Here is a 13910-nt window from a genome sequence, read left to right on the forward strand (position 1 = left end):
TGAGCTGAGAGCGGGTAAGAGAACAATGATGATTACGACAGACTACATAAATACTTTTGGAGACTTGGAAACATTCTACATGGTCAGGAATAAATAAAAGACTTATTAAATCGATCTAAAACCGTTTTGGTGAGTTTAAAGTTATCTTACCGTTACTTACTTGTATGCTACATGTGTGAATGTTAGCTAAATGTTACCATTGTAGCTCGGTGGAAATGATGCATACTAAGAGCACAATTTCCTCCAAAAACTTATACTCCAGTGCGACTTACATATGTTTTTTTCTTCTTTATTACGCATTTTATGGCTGGTGCGACTTGCAATCCGGAGCGACGTATAGTCCGGAAAATACGGAAGTGCATTTCTCACTAGCACACTTGTGCCTCTTGACCTGAAACTTATGAGAGAATCTTTGGCCACAAACTAAGCAGGAAAGTTTCTCACCAGTGTGACCTCTTGTGTGTATTTTTAACTTTCCCTTTTGAGAGAATCTTTGGCCACAAACTGAGCAGGAAAAAGGTTTCTCACCAGTGTGGCTTCTCGTGTGTATTTTTAAAGTTCCCTTTTGAGAGAATTTTTGGCCACAAACTAAGCAGGAAAAAGGTTTCTCACCAGTGTGAGTTCTTATGTGCCTTTTTAAGTGTTCCTTTTGAGAGAATCTTTGGCCACAATCTGAGCAGAAAAAAGGTTTCTCACCAGTGTGGCTTCTCGTGTGTGTTTTTAAACTTGCCCTCTGAGCGAATCTTTGGCCACAAACTGAGCAGGAAAAAGGTTTCTCACCAGTGTGGCTTCTTATGTGTGTTTTTAAGATTCGCTTCTGAGAGAATCTTTGGTCACAAACTGAGCAGCAAAAAGGTTTCTCACCAGTGTGACTTCTAGTGTGTATTTTTAAGCTTGCCTTCAAGGAGAATTTGCGGCCACAAACCAAGCAGGAAAAAGGTTTCTCACCAGTGTGTGTTCTTGTGTGTGTCTTTAAGGTTCCCTTCTGAGAGAATCTTTTGTCACAAACCGAGCAGGAAAAAGGTTTCTCACCAGTGTGTGTTCTTGTGTGTGTCTTTAAGGTTCCCTTCCGGGAGAATGTTTGGCCACAATCTGTGCAGGCGAAAGGTTTCTCTTCAGTGTGTATTACCATGTGTTGTCTCAAACGCTTCTTACAAGCAAATGTGCTCCCACAGTGAGAACATTTCCAGCTTTTGTTGTCATCACCAATAAACTCATTATCGTCATAGTCGTCATCATCATCATCAGCATGTGATGACATGTCGTCACTCTCTGATAGTGGAGCTAATAGGCCGTCTGCTTGCAATCCTCCACAGTGGTCACCATCACCTTCTGTTGTGTGTTGACATGAGCTGCTGCTTGGAGGCTCCGACCCTCTGCTCATCTCACATTTATTTTGACCTTCATCTTCACTCTTCAAAGGGACACTGGTCGATGGCAGCTTGCACATTTCCTCCTCCTCTTCCTCTTTAATGTAGTGGGGGTCTTCTCTCTCCTGTTTCATGTCAGGATGCTCTGGCTCCTCCTCTTTTTTGATACAAAGAGACATCTGCTCTTCTTCCTCTTCAAAATGGAGGACTTCCTCATCCTCCTCTTCCTCTTTAATGTGAGGGTGCTCTGGCTTCTGCCGTTCCGGACGAATATCTTCACTGATGTCTGCGAGACACAAGAAGTATTATGGTTTATCTGTAGAATTAAGGTGATTAGGACAGCCAGATGAGTTTTGATTACAACATACTGTTTGGCATTAGCAAACTGACAGACCAATTCATTTTCTGGGGTGGGTGGGGGGGGCATCTTTGGTTATTTGTGAAAAGGTTCTGACATTGCACCTTATTTAGTGGTGACCCTAGCAAAAGCGGTACTGGCTTCGTATATTCATGATATAATGCAATAGATTTTAATGATTTCATGATATAATGCGATAGGTTTTAATGATTTCATATTTTGTGTCTTTGCACTGTATCATTTAAGCCACTTTAATAAATTGTTGTTGCAAATGCATTCATTGCTGTGGCGATGTAAAAACCTCACTAAATTCGATGCACTGCAAAGGAATACAGACCAAAGGAATACAAAAGCCTATCAGCTAGAACATGAGGCTGTATCGCGTTAAAAGCTGATGAGAAATCAACGAAAAGCAGTCTGACATGGTTCTTACTGCCTTCCAGATGTTTATGAACCAGGTTGTATTTTACTCAACTCACCTGTATTTATAGAGCACTTTAAGACAACCACCGCTGTATACAAAGTGCTGTACAAGGGCAAAAATAAGTCATACAACAAAGAAATCAAATAAATTAATAATGAAAACAAAAACATAATGCGCCACACAATTTCAATGGGAGACAGGTCTGGACTGCAGGCAGGCCAGTTTAGTACCCACACACTTTTACAACGAAGCCATGCTGTCGTAACACGTGCAGAATGTGGTTTGGCTTTGACTTGCTGAAATAAGCAGGGGCGATTTTTGACGCAGTGGGATTGAGGGATTGAAGGTTGATCAATTTGAATATTAAATATCTTGTCTCTGTAGTGTATTCAATTAAATATAGGTTGAACATTATTTGCAAATTATTGTATTGTGTTTTCAATGTATGTTTAACAACATCCCAACTTCATTGTGATTGGATTTGTAAATGCTTTTCAGAATTGGAATGTCATGGAAACATTTAATTACAGTTGTAACTGAATGACGTTTACATGCTACAATACTTGTCACTGTGTAATGATTTACACCCATGGACAAAATTGTTGGTACCCCACTGTTCATGGAAAGCAATCCCCAAAGCAGGGGCCAAAATACCTGCTGAGAGGTGCAGAAGTCTCATTGAAAGTTGGAAATCATTTGATCGCAGTGATCGCCTCAAAAGGTTGTGCAACAAAATATTCAGTTAAAGTAGAAGTCAACCCAAGCATATATTTTTTTCAAGAATATGTTCTATTCAGGCCCACTAGTTGAAACAAGGCATTCAGATTAATATTGTGTTTGTGCAATATGAGAAATCCACCCATTTTTAGCCATCTCAGGGCGGGGGCATTTTGTCAATTCTGTCGACTGAAAATGACATGACAGTCGCTTAGGGCTCAGATAACGACCAATCATGGCTCAGCTTCAGAAAACAGGTGAGCTGTATTTGGTCATTGCCTGAGCTCTGAGCAACTGTGAACTGTAGGGATGTAACGATTTATCGAAAATCAATTTTACATCGATATAAATGCTTAAAGTATGCATCAATATAAAAATTGAAATAATCTATTCGTAACACCATGTTTACCATAGCTGCTTGCTCACATCTCTGCTGTAAACAGACTGCATACGCACATTGGGTAAATTACTTGACATTAGAACTGCCAAGATTAGATTATTAACACGACAACTTCAACAATCAAAATCATCAACAGTTAATTTTAACAGTAGGCGCGTTGTTTATTTTTTTATATCTAAGTATTTGCTATTGTGTTTTTCTCTCGAAAAAGCATTGTATCCCACGGCCGGCCGACATGCTTCTCCGCATCGCACATGCGCAGAAGTGGTAATCCGGGTCATCCGTGATGTAAACAGAAGCATTGTAGGTAATGGTGTCATGGCCCCAGAGTTAGCGCTAACGTTAGCAATCGATGATCGATTTCATTTTTCACATTGGGACGGTCGTTTCGGAAAGCTATCTTTAGTTAGCAAACACGGGCTACCGTGCATGTCCTGTTGTGGTACACTAACATATAGTAGCATCTTCTACGGATTATGGAGGCATTAGTCAGCAAACACTCCTCAAGACTCACCTATTCCGCCTTGCTTTTTAACATCACTTAATCTTTGCTATTTTTTTCTTCTTCTGTTCGTTTTAACTGTTTTTGTTTTAACAGCAGGTTTTATTTTGCTCACTTATTTTTGCTGGGAAGCATCTTTGAGTGATATGAAAAGCGCTATACAAATAAAATGTATTATCATTATTATCATTATTATCGAGCAATAGGACGTGCTGCCTCACAGTCGCTGTGACTACGCACCGAATGTTGGGTTTAAGAATCGGAAATCTCAGCACTCCAAGTTAACACAACATGACCTATTTTCCACAAAGCATTAATGGCAACGCCTAAAGGCCTAGATACACCAATCCGACGTCGGAGGTCGTGAAGCGTCATGACATTGATTGCGCCGTCTGATTGGTGTAGTGACCACTGTTGTAGCGTCGTAACCCATCAGCGTCTGGTGAGCGTTTCAGCAGGTTGAATCAAAATCGAAAGTTGTGACATTCGGTCACTCTGATTGGCTGTTAGCAAGCAAATCAGCGCTCGGAGCACCAACGGGAAGTGACAAATGCAGATAAACAGTGAGCACGCCTTTGCTGCCTTAATCTTCTTATAAGTACAAGCGCGAGGTTTGACAATTTAACTATTTCACGATACCATGTCAAGAACGTGAGGGTTAACTTCGCGTGGGAGTTCATCGTGAGCAAAGAATATAGCTGAATGCATCGTTTACGTTTTTATTATCCGCCTCCCGGCCAATAGCTTTCCGGTTGGATTTTTGGAACCATGAGAAACGGTGACTACCGCCGCCGATGGTATGGAAGGGTATTACATCTCACGCATGCACAGGAGGCACTTTAATGGTCAGCGTCGCTGTCTGTCGAGTAGGGGTGTAACGGTACACGTGGGTGTATTAATACGTTTCGGTATGGCATGTTCGGTTCGGTCCACTTATTAGCGCGAGGTTATGCACGGACGCTGACTGTTGCTCGCGGGAGAGGAGTGTGGCGGCACAAAAGAGAGAGCCAGAAAAGAGCCAGAGCTCGAAGGTCCCCCCCGTACACTGCGGTCTCCTGTTTGCGAACATTCTGGCTTTCCTGTTAAAATTGCAGATGGGGAAAGGTATGTGGAGGAGTCCCAAAGTTGTGTGCCGACATTGCTACATGAGATTGGCGGCTATGTTGCTGATGGCACGTTTAATATGCACGGCATCGTCCGACTGTGAATGTTTCTTAGACGAGGGAGCAAAAACGTCAAACTTAAATAGTGAGATTTATCATATTGTAGCTTCTTCCAGGAACAGATGTAGTTTAATTATCATGTTTTTATTAATCCAAGTACAACTGCTCGCACTCTACTTTCTTCGCTGCTCCACTCGCTTGCCGTACATGCATTCATGAACCTCGGAAAGATCACAACTCAGCAACACACAAATCCGACCACAGCACAGATAACCCAATTCGTTACAATATGCTGTTGAACATTCAAAGATTTCAATGCCTAAAAAGTGTATACAATTTCATAAAGACTTTTAAAAGTTACTGTATTTTTTTCACTATAAAAAGAGTTTTAATAGAGTTAGCAGTAATTGTAACTGTTATTGTATGTATTTTTTTCATCACAAAAAGTGTATATAACTTTTAAAGTGTATGTAACTTGTCTAACTTGAATACAGTGGTACCTCTAATGACGAAGGTCTCTTCATACGAAATTTTCAAGTTACGAAATGCCTCAACAGGAAGATATTGCCTCTAGTTACGAAAGAAATTTCAGAATACGAAAGGTAAAAGTATGGGGTGACACTCGCACTATGGACTGCTTGTCGTACCTCCGGAGTTTCCTGAACGCAACATACTCATAGCTGCTCTGCCATTGGCCAGCCTAGTATCTTCCTGGCATCCCATTGGCTAAGAGAGACCTCTTCCGTATGTCTCTGTGTGTGGATTGACAGGTAAACAGACAGATAGATGTTACCTTCCGTGATCAGGCTTGAGTCAGTCGTATCAGCCCCAAACCGTGGTAAGGGGCGAACTGACTGCAGTCAGCGTGGTGTACAAAGACAACGAGGCGTCAAGTAGTTTAGCAATCGGGGTTCTATTTATTTTTAATCTCCTCCTTTCTCTCTTCTACACCAGCACTTTCCTTCCGGGTTTTCTCCCGCCACCAGCACACGTCACACGCCATGTAGCTGCCTCAGGCTATGCCTTTAACATAGATGCAGCGTCCTCGTCATTCGCCACTCGGGCCATGAGGTCTTCCGATAGTTTTACGTGAATTAAAAACGAGGAAAAGAAAAAAAAAAGTAGAAAATAGTTTTTTTGTCCATCCAAACAAAGCAAGAGATAATAGAAATGTATGAAAAGGGGATGTGTTTGGTTGATCTCGCCAAAGAATATGACCGTAATGTATCGACAGTCGCCACGTTATTAAATTAGTTGTTTACAAAACGCCAGGCAAAAACCACTTCTGTGAGAGAACATGAACCAAAGAGGGCAAAAAGCGATGAGGACAGCAATTAAAGGTAAATGACCATCATTTTTATTCCTTACTCTATTCTTTTTTTCCTTTTTTACATTGACTTTGTTTGTGGGTTTATTTTGTAGATGGGAGTTTTTCACCTCCTGTTTTTTCAATTTATATGCCAACCATTTTGTTGACTTACCCCCTACTTCATAATAGCTTTCTTTGCTTTATAAAAAATAACTTTTTTTGATCTCCTGCGTATAAATGTAATTTATCTCCACTCTCTTTTTTTTATTTCTTGATTTGTGCTCTCTTCCAAATTCTCCTTATGCTCACTTTCTAGTTGCTTTAAATCCGATTTCAGAGTATCTAGTTTGAACTGCCTTAACTTTATAAAATATGCTGATTTTGCTATTATCTTCCCTCTCATAACAGTCTTACATGCATCCCAAAGCACCGCCGGGTAAACCTCACCATTGTCGTTTTCTTTTATATACATCTCGAGTTCTTTCACAATTTCTTCCTTTATTTGTCCTTTTAATAGATGTGGGTTCAATCTTCAGATTGTTGTTTTTTTTCTCACTTGCCAGGCGAAATGTTAAATAAAGCGGACTGTGGTCTGAAAGATCCATTACCCCAATATCACATTTTTCAACTCGATAAATTTCCTTAGCATACATCAGGAATTAATCAATCCTTGAGTATCTATTGTGAGGTGATGAATACTAAGTGTAGTCCTTACTGGAGGGATGTAAATATCTCCATACATCCCCCATTCCCAGTACACATAATAGATCTTTTATTTGTTTGCTAGTCATATTTTTTTGTATTGCTTTTCCAAAGGAATGTAACTGTGGGTGTGGTCTTTGGTTCAGATCAACCCCAGCAATCAGAGTACCCTCTGCCTGTGATGTCATCAAATCAAACATCTGTCTGTAAAAATTCCACTCTGAGCCTGGCGGAGCATATATATTAAGAAGAGACACCATCTCCCCCTCATGTTTCCCCTTAACCAAGATATATCGCCCCTCTCTGTCACGTGTCACCGATACTTATTCAAATGAAATTAGAATAGCCACCCCTCTCCGATGCCCTGATTTGTAAGAAGAGGATCATATTTGGTTGTACCCATTTCTTTTAAGTTTAGCATGGTCCTTCTCTGTCAGATGGGTCTCCTGCAAATATATCACGCCAGCTTCTTCTTTTTTTATTTCACTCAATATCAAACTCCTTTTGATTGGGTTGAGTACACCATTCACGTTATATGAGACTACTCTAATGCTATTTTTGGACGCCATTGTCCTTCGGACGAAGTGACATTTGACTCATTCTCCCTTTCATATTTAACCACCTTTCGCGACAAAAACAACACTGAACTATATACTGTTTCAAACAAAACGTTCACAAAACGAACTTCCTTATGTGAGCTCTGAATGTTGACCTTGTGTGAGCTTTAATTTTCAGTCCGCTCTGAGGGATGTCCGCAGCTCCCTGGGTGCAGAGGGCCCTCGCTGTTTAGAACGGCCTTGTCCATAAATCAGCAATTTAAGTGCTACTCCGACCCCCTTTGCTTGTGAGGATATACATTTGAAAAAGAACACTCGCATAAAACGCTGCAACCTGAAGAAAACTGAAAGCACGTTTCTCACCTCGGTTGTTCCGAAAGGTTTATCTCTCCTTAATCGCTTGACAATATCAAATGTTCACCTTTTCATGAAGCGTCCCGATTTTTCCGGAAAGCTTGCAGTTTCTGTTTATGTCCAATCGGAATCTGCGTCGCAGCACTTGTTTTCGTCCAGATCAGTCGTTTAATCCGCTCCGTACAAGTCTCCGGTGTCTCCACCTCGAAGCCTCAGGCCACCAGGTCTTTCGTCGCCTCCGCCGCCGTATTGTAAACACGTTTCTCCCTCGTGGAAGACCCGGAGCTTTGCCGGAAAATGTGTCTGGAAGCGGATGTGTTTCCCACGTGGTGCCCTCTTCGCCTCTGTGTATTCTTTGCGTCTTTTCAGAACCTCCGGGGCATAATCGTGGTCGAGTAATACTTTTCTTCCCTCGTAGATGAAACCCCTTTTCTGCCACGCTATCTTAATAAGTTCTTCTTTACTCCGGTAACTTTGTAGCTTCATCACGATGGACCTCTGCGGTGAATCTTTGGGGGGCTGCAACACAAGCGCTCGGTGTGCTCTTTCGATCTTCATCTCAAACAAGGGAGGCAGGTCCAGTTTCTCTCTGAGGAGTTTTTCGACAAAAGCGATCATCGATTGAGCGCTTCCCTCTGCTCCTTCTTTCACTCCGTGTATCCGTCATTCTCATTTCCATCTGCCTTTGCAGCTCCACGAGCTCCATCGTAGCTTCCTCCAGACTCTGGGTGTGCTCTTCCGCTTCCACAACACGGCTCTCAACATCATCCATTCTGTTGTTTGTCTTCTTAATGCCCTCCTTAATTTCTTGCAAACTCTCAAGAGTTCTCCTGGCGAAAGTCTCGAATCCCTTGCAGAATTATGTCCATGTTTGCCATATTCTCCAAAGGTCGTTGTGTTTCTTCTATTTCTTGGATTGGTTGCGTTTTCGGCTCGGCTTCCTTTTCCGCACCCGTAGATTCATTCAATTCTCTGGTTAGCTTAATGCCCTCTCCTCCGAGTCTGGCTGCTTCGCTTGTTGGCTGAGCTGGCTGGCCTGTTAGCTTAGCTGGCTCGTTGTTCTCCTCGAAGGTGAAATCAGCGTTTTTATTTGACATTCGACTTCTTCCCTTATTTGTTCTCATTGCCCTTAATATCACACTCTTATATTTAGTGTCAATTTCTCAAATCGACGTGACCATTGGGTTTTTTTAGTCTCAATGTCGGAGAGCTCGCTCTATATGCTGCTGCCATGTCGGAGTCAAAAGTCAAAGTTTCTTCACAGTCTATTTCATCAATCATTAACTTAATTCATATGGAGATCACTAAAACATTAGACAAAGCATGTGCAATGCGTAAGGTAATTTAGCACCCATGCTACTTCTCAACACTTGTCCACAAAGACCACAAGAAGACAAAATAAAAGATCCCATATTAAACAAAATGCAGCTTTTTGATATATAAGACTTTTGCATGATTTTAAAACCACATAAATTTTATGCGATGTGTAAATCTTATAACCAGGCTGGACGATAGATGTTCTGTGAAGTTAAGACGACCTTTGCCGTGACAATTCTGAAGGGACAAGACTAGGGTTGGGCACCGAGAATCGGGCATCGAGTGGAACCGGATCCATCACTCCGGTTCTCCCGGAACCGTTCAGATTTTAGAATGTCGGAAGTTTCGATTTCTAGTTAGCCACGCGGAAGAGCTACGAACGAAGTACGACCGATTAAAAAAAAAAAAGTGTGTGTGCGCGCAACTGCGGACACACGGATAAACCATGGGCTCCTGCAGCCGAAGCTGCGTCGCAATAGCAAATAGCAAAGCTCGCTCCCACTCGAGCTGCCGTGGTCCTCTCGGTCAGCCCCTGCGCCCGCTTCGTACCGGACGGCAAGCGCGGGCCGCGGCGCCTGCGACTCGGGGCGTGCGCCGGGCCCTGCCCACGGATCTCCCCAGCAGCCGCCGCGGTGGCAGCAGTCGTCCTTCGCGGGGTCGGTGATCCGTGACCGGGCCGGCCCGGGTGGCTCATTTGGCCGACGCCTAGCCATGAAACTGACGTGATGCAGCTTATGACCCAAAAGTCAGAATCGGCTAAGTACGTCTAATGGCAACATTGAGCGAACAAGTTCAAAACACAAATGCACATATCCAGCTAATATTTGGCTTATAGCATACGCAGCTGCAGCATATACATAAACACTGTACGTAAATACATATACATCATATGTTTACATAGACTGCTTAGATTAGATAGACTTTCCTTGCTTGCCCATAAAATGCAGCGTTGTGTTTGTCATATATATTTTCTTTCTAAAGTCAAGATTAGCCAATCAATTAGTGTTCAGTAGCATGTTTTCAGTAACAGCCGCATTATTGTATTGTCTTGAACTTCTCAAAAATAAAGCTCTTAAAAAAAAAAGAAAAATAATACTAAATAATAATACAAAAAACAAATCAAAATAAATATATTGGTTAAAAACAGCCCTTTGAATAATCCATGGTAAATTTCACAAATAGTAAAAAGTTCATGAAATTGAAGAACAGAGAGGTTCATGTGATTTGTCCAAAAATAACTCCTTTTTTTGATTTGTTAAGAATCGGAATTGAGAATTGTTAGGAACCGGAATCGAATCAAAGAACCTGAATCGGAACCGGAATCGTCCAAATTCAAACGATGCCCTACCCTAGACAAGACATTGTTTCATAAAATACCAGACTGCAAACACCGTTATCTACAAGTTGTTTGACATTACAGGTTCAGGATTCTCGACCACGACCAGGAGGAACAAGAGCTACATCACAGCGATTGGATGGGTAAAATCCACCGCTGACAGTGATAAAATTTGGCACACGCTGGCTGGATTGAGTAACTGCTAGCACAAATTTAAGTGTACAAATGGCAGACGCGCCGGGGGGGATGTCTCTGAGTAAAATTGGAAAGCACCTTTTGCGGAGTGAATGAGATACTAACCAGTGAATAAAGGTGTGAGAGAAAGGTGGAAATTTGAATGTGTATGAGATTTGAGAGGATGTTTAAAGGACGGGCCCCCGGGATAGAAAACCTGATTTGGGGACCGACAAGCCCTCTTCAGTACTTGGGGGGGCAATGGGTCCATGGGCGTGATCAACCCATTGCATCAATCCCATTGCATTTCCAGGTACTGATTTGCAATATTAGCTATTGAAAATAAATAAATAAATAAAACATTTTTTGACTAACCAAATTCATCCATCAAGTAAATGAATAATTAGACTGCAAATGGACAAACCACAAGACAGGCGTTGATAAACCTGAAATTTGACTGTGAAATTTGAAATATGAATTATTGCCTCCCAGCTGGAGTGGAATCTGTGTGCGAGAGTCATTATTATTATTACCATTTAAAATTCGATTGAGATATCAAATGATAGGATTAGCTGGAGGATGTATTATTTCCTCTTTAAGATTTAAGGATTGGACACTGTCCAAAACAAACTGAATAAGAACAGAGAAAGTGTTTAATTTTGATTGAATGTTAAATCTTTTTCAATAATATTGAAGCCTTATTGAGGAAATGGTGTTGACATAGTTGCTAAAATCATTTTATCAATAAAAGAAGTGCTGGAGTTTCACATATAACACAAACATGTTGAGTAATTGACATTTTGTTGTGAAAATATTTTTTGGGAAAGGTGGACTTGTTTGATATGAAACTGGCAAAAGATAGATGCGCAAAATACATTTTAGTAATTCAATAATTTTCGGGGGCGGCACGGTGGTCGACTGGTTAGCACGTCCGCCTCACAGTTCAGAGGTTGTGGGTTCGATCCCGGCTCCGGCCTCCCTGTGTGGAGTTTGCATGTTCTCCCCGTGCCTGCGTGGGTTTCCTCCGGGTACTCCGGTTTCCTCCCACATTCCAAAAAACATGCATGGTAAGTTGATTGGACACTCTAAATTGCCCCTAGGTGTGATTGTGAGTGCAGATGTTTGTCTCTGTGTGCCCTGCGATTGGCTGGCAACCAATTCAGGGTGTCCCCCGCCTACTTCCCGAAGACAGCTGGGATACGCTGCAGCACGCCCCGCGACCCTTGTGAGGATAAGCGGAATGGATAATGGATGGATGGATGAAAACGTGGCCATCCCGGCCCCACCGTCCCTTTAACTCATATTCCACAAACACAATTAATCAGAATGCCTTGTTCCAACTCGTGGGCCTGGATAGAACATATTCTGGAATAAGACACACCTTTTTAGTTTGGCTTTCAACAACTTTTAAATAATTTATCTTTTCTTTTGATTGAAGATAATTCTATGTTTTGCTTTGAATGTTTTAAAGCACTTTGAGTTGCATTTTTATGTATGAAAAGTGCTATATAAATAAAATGTGATTGATTGATTGATAAATATGTTTGGGTTGACTTCCCTTTAAGGGTCCAATCCGTTTTGTCAATCCTTGTTTCAAGAGTTTGTTTTTAAAATAATTCTGCTGAACCATATTTCAAAAGCAATGTCTGATATTTAATAGTTAATTTCATTCATTAACAAAGGGGTACCAACAATTTTGTTCACCTGTATATAGTAACAAATTTGTTCACCTGTATATAGTAACAATTTTGTTCACCTGTATATAGTAACAACTTTGTTCAACTGTATATAGTAACAACTTTGTTCACCTGTATATGGTAACAATGTTGTTCACCTGTATATAGTAACAATGTTGTTCACCTGTATATAGTAACAAGACTAACCTGTATATCAGGGGTCACCAACGTGGTGCCCCCGGGCTTCAGGTAGCCCCCAAGGACCAGGTGAGTAGCCCATGGGCTTGTTCCTAAGGTTGCTCACCAGTGATGGGACATTGTGATTATCCAGGAATGTTGTAGAAGTGATTATGTGAAAATATAAACAGTGGCAGGTATTTACAGAAGTAATGTTGCATATTGATATTTTTGTTTCCTAATTATTATGAGAAATAATTAACATGCTCAGTGTGTTTATGTAAAAATTGTGAAATGTGAAAATTCTGAAGTGTGTATCTAACTGGTAGCCCTTCCCATAATCGGTACCCAAGAAGAAGCTCTCAGTTTCAGGAAGGTTGGTGACCCCTGCTGTATATAGTAACAATTTTGTTCAACTGTATATCATTTTGTTCACCTGTATATAGTATATAACAAACAAACAGACAGACAGAACGTATACTGTTACTGTATACTGTTCAAATTGGAAAGCATTTCCTTAAAAAGTGAAAGAAGTGACCAAACCTGCTCTGTGGGGAACGATTCTTGGCCACATTCTGCTAATGGCGTCCAGTAGTTGACGTTGCCGCTCGTTGGCCTCTTTTGCTCCAAAAAGTTCCTCCTCGTACTTGTCTGTCCTTCTTGCGCAAATTTTCACACGACAATCACCACAACACTTGCAGCTCAAACTTGATCTCTGCTGAGCGATGTTGATCACAAACGCGTCTCTTTGTTAGCAGCTAGCGAGCTAAGCTACACTTAGCTAAGCTAGGCCAAGAAGCGCCAACGTTCACAGAGACGACTTTAATCAGACACAAAGATTTAGCGTAAGACGTTTTACTCTAGAAAAGTAGTGATGAACGTCCTGTGTTGTGGTATGAGTACATCTGAGAAAACAAATCTGGAAAATACAATCAAGCGTGTGGGTCGTGGACAGGCGCGTTCGTTCGTTAGTCAATGTGTGCGCGACTGCGCGTGCGTGCGGGAGGAGGGGGGTAATGGAGGGCGGGGGGCTGTGCGTACCGGAGGGGTCTGATTGCAGACCGTAGACCAGTGTTTTTCAAACTGTGTGCCGCGAGATATTGTCAGATGTGCCGTGGGAAAGTATCTAATTTGTGTGCCTGTGGGGTCTAGCGCCTGGCAGCGTAATGTTTTTACTACGTTGTAGTACTCTTCCACACCAGCAGGTGGCAGCAGCAGGGAGCCAATTGTCTTTGTTTAGAGACAAGCGAATTAGTGACGCATGTTTTTCCAAACAGGCCCATGTTTCACACTAAGTATCAATATGAAACATTATAAAATACTTTCTTCTTTGCATTTATTTAATCCCTATTCAAGACGTTATAATATAACGTC

The 13910-nt window shown here is 41.6% G+C and overlaps 1 pseudogene across 1 annotated transcript; it reads right to left on the reverse strand.

The window, feature by feature from the left end:
- Positions 1-377: 377 nt before the first annotated feature.
- On the reverse strand, positions 378-13574 carry LOC147127719 (uncharacterized; annotated as a pseudogene). Its single transcript, XR_015084178.1, has 2 exons — positions 13080-13574; positions 378-1656 (listed from the first exon to the last, which is right to left on the reverse strand). The product of XR_015084178.1 is annotated as an uncharacterized LOC147127719 (transcript).
- Positions 13575-13910: the final 336 nt, after the last annotated feature.

Source organism: Filicampus tigris, chromosome 21 (assembly GCF_054856515.1).
Source record: "Filicampus tigris isolate MCC_2025a chromosome 21, RoL_Ftig_1.0, whole genome shotgun sequence".
NCBI classification, from domain to species: Eukaryota; Metazoa; Chordata; class Actinopteri; order Syngnathiformes; family Syngnathidae; genus Filicampus; species Filicampus tigris.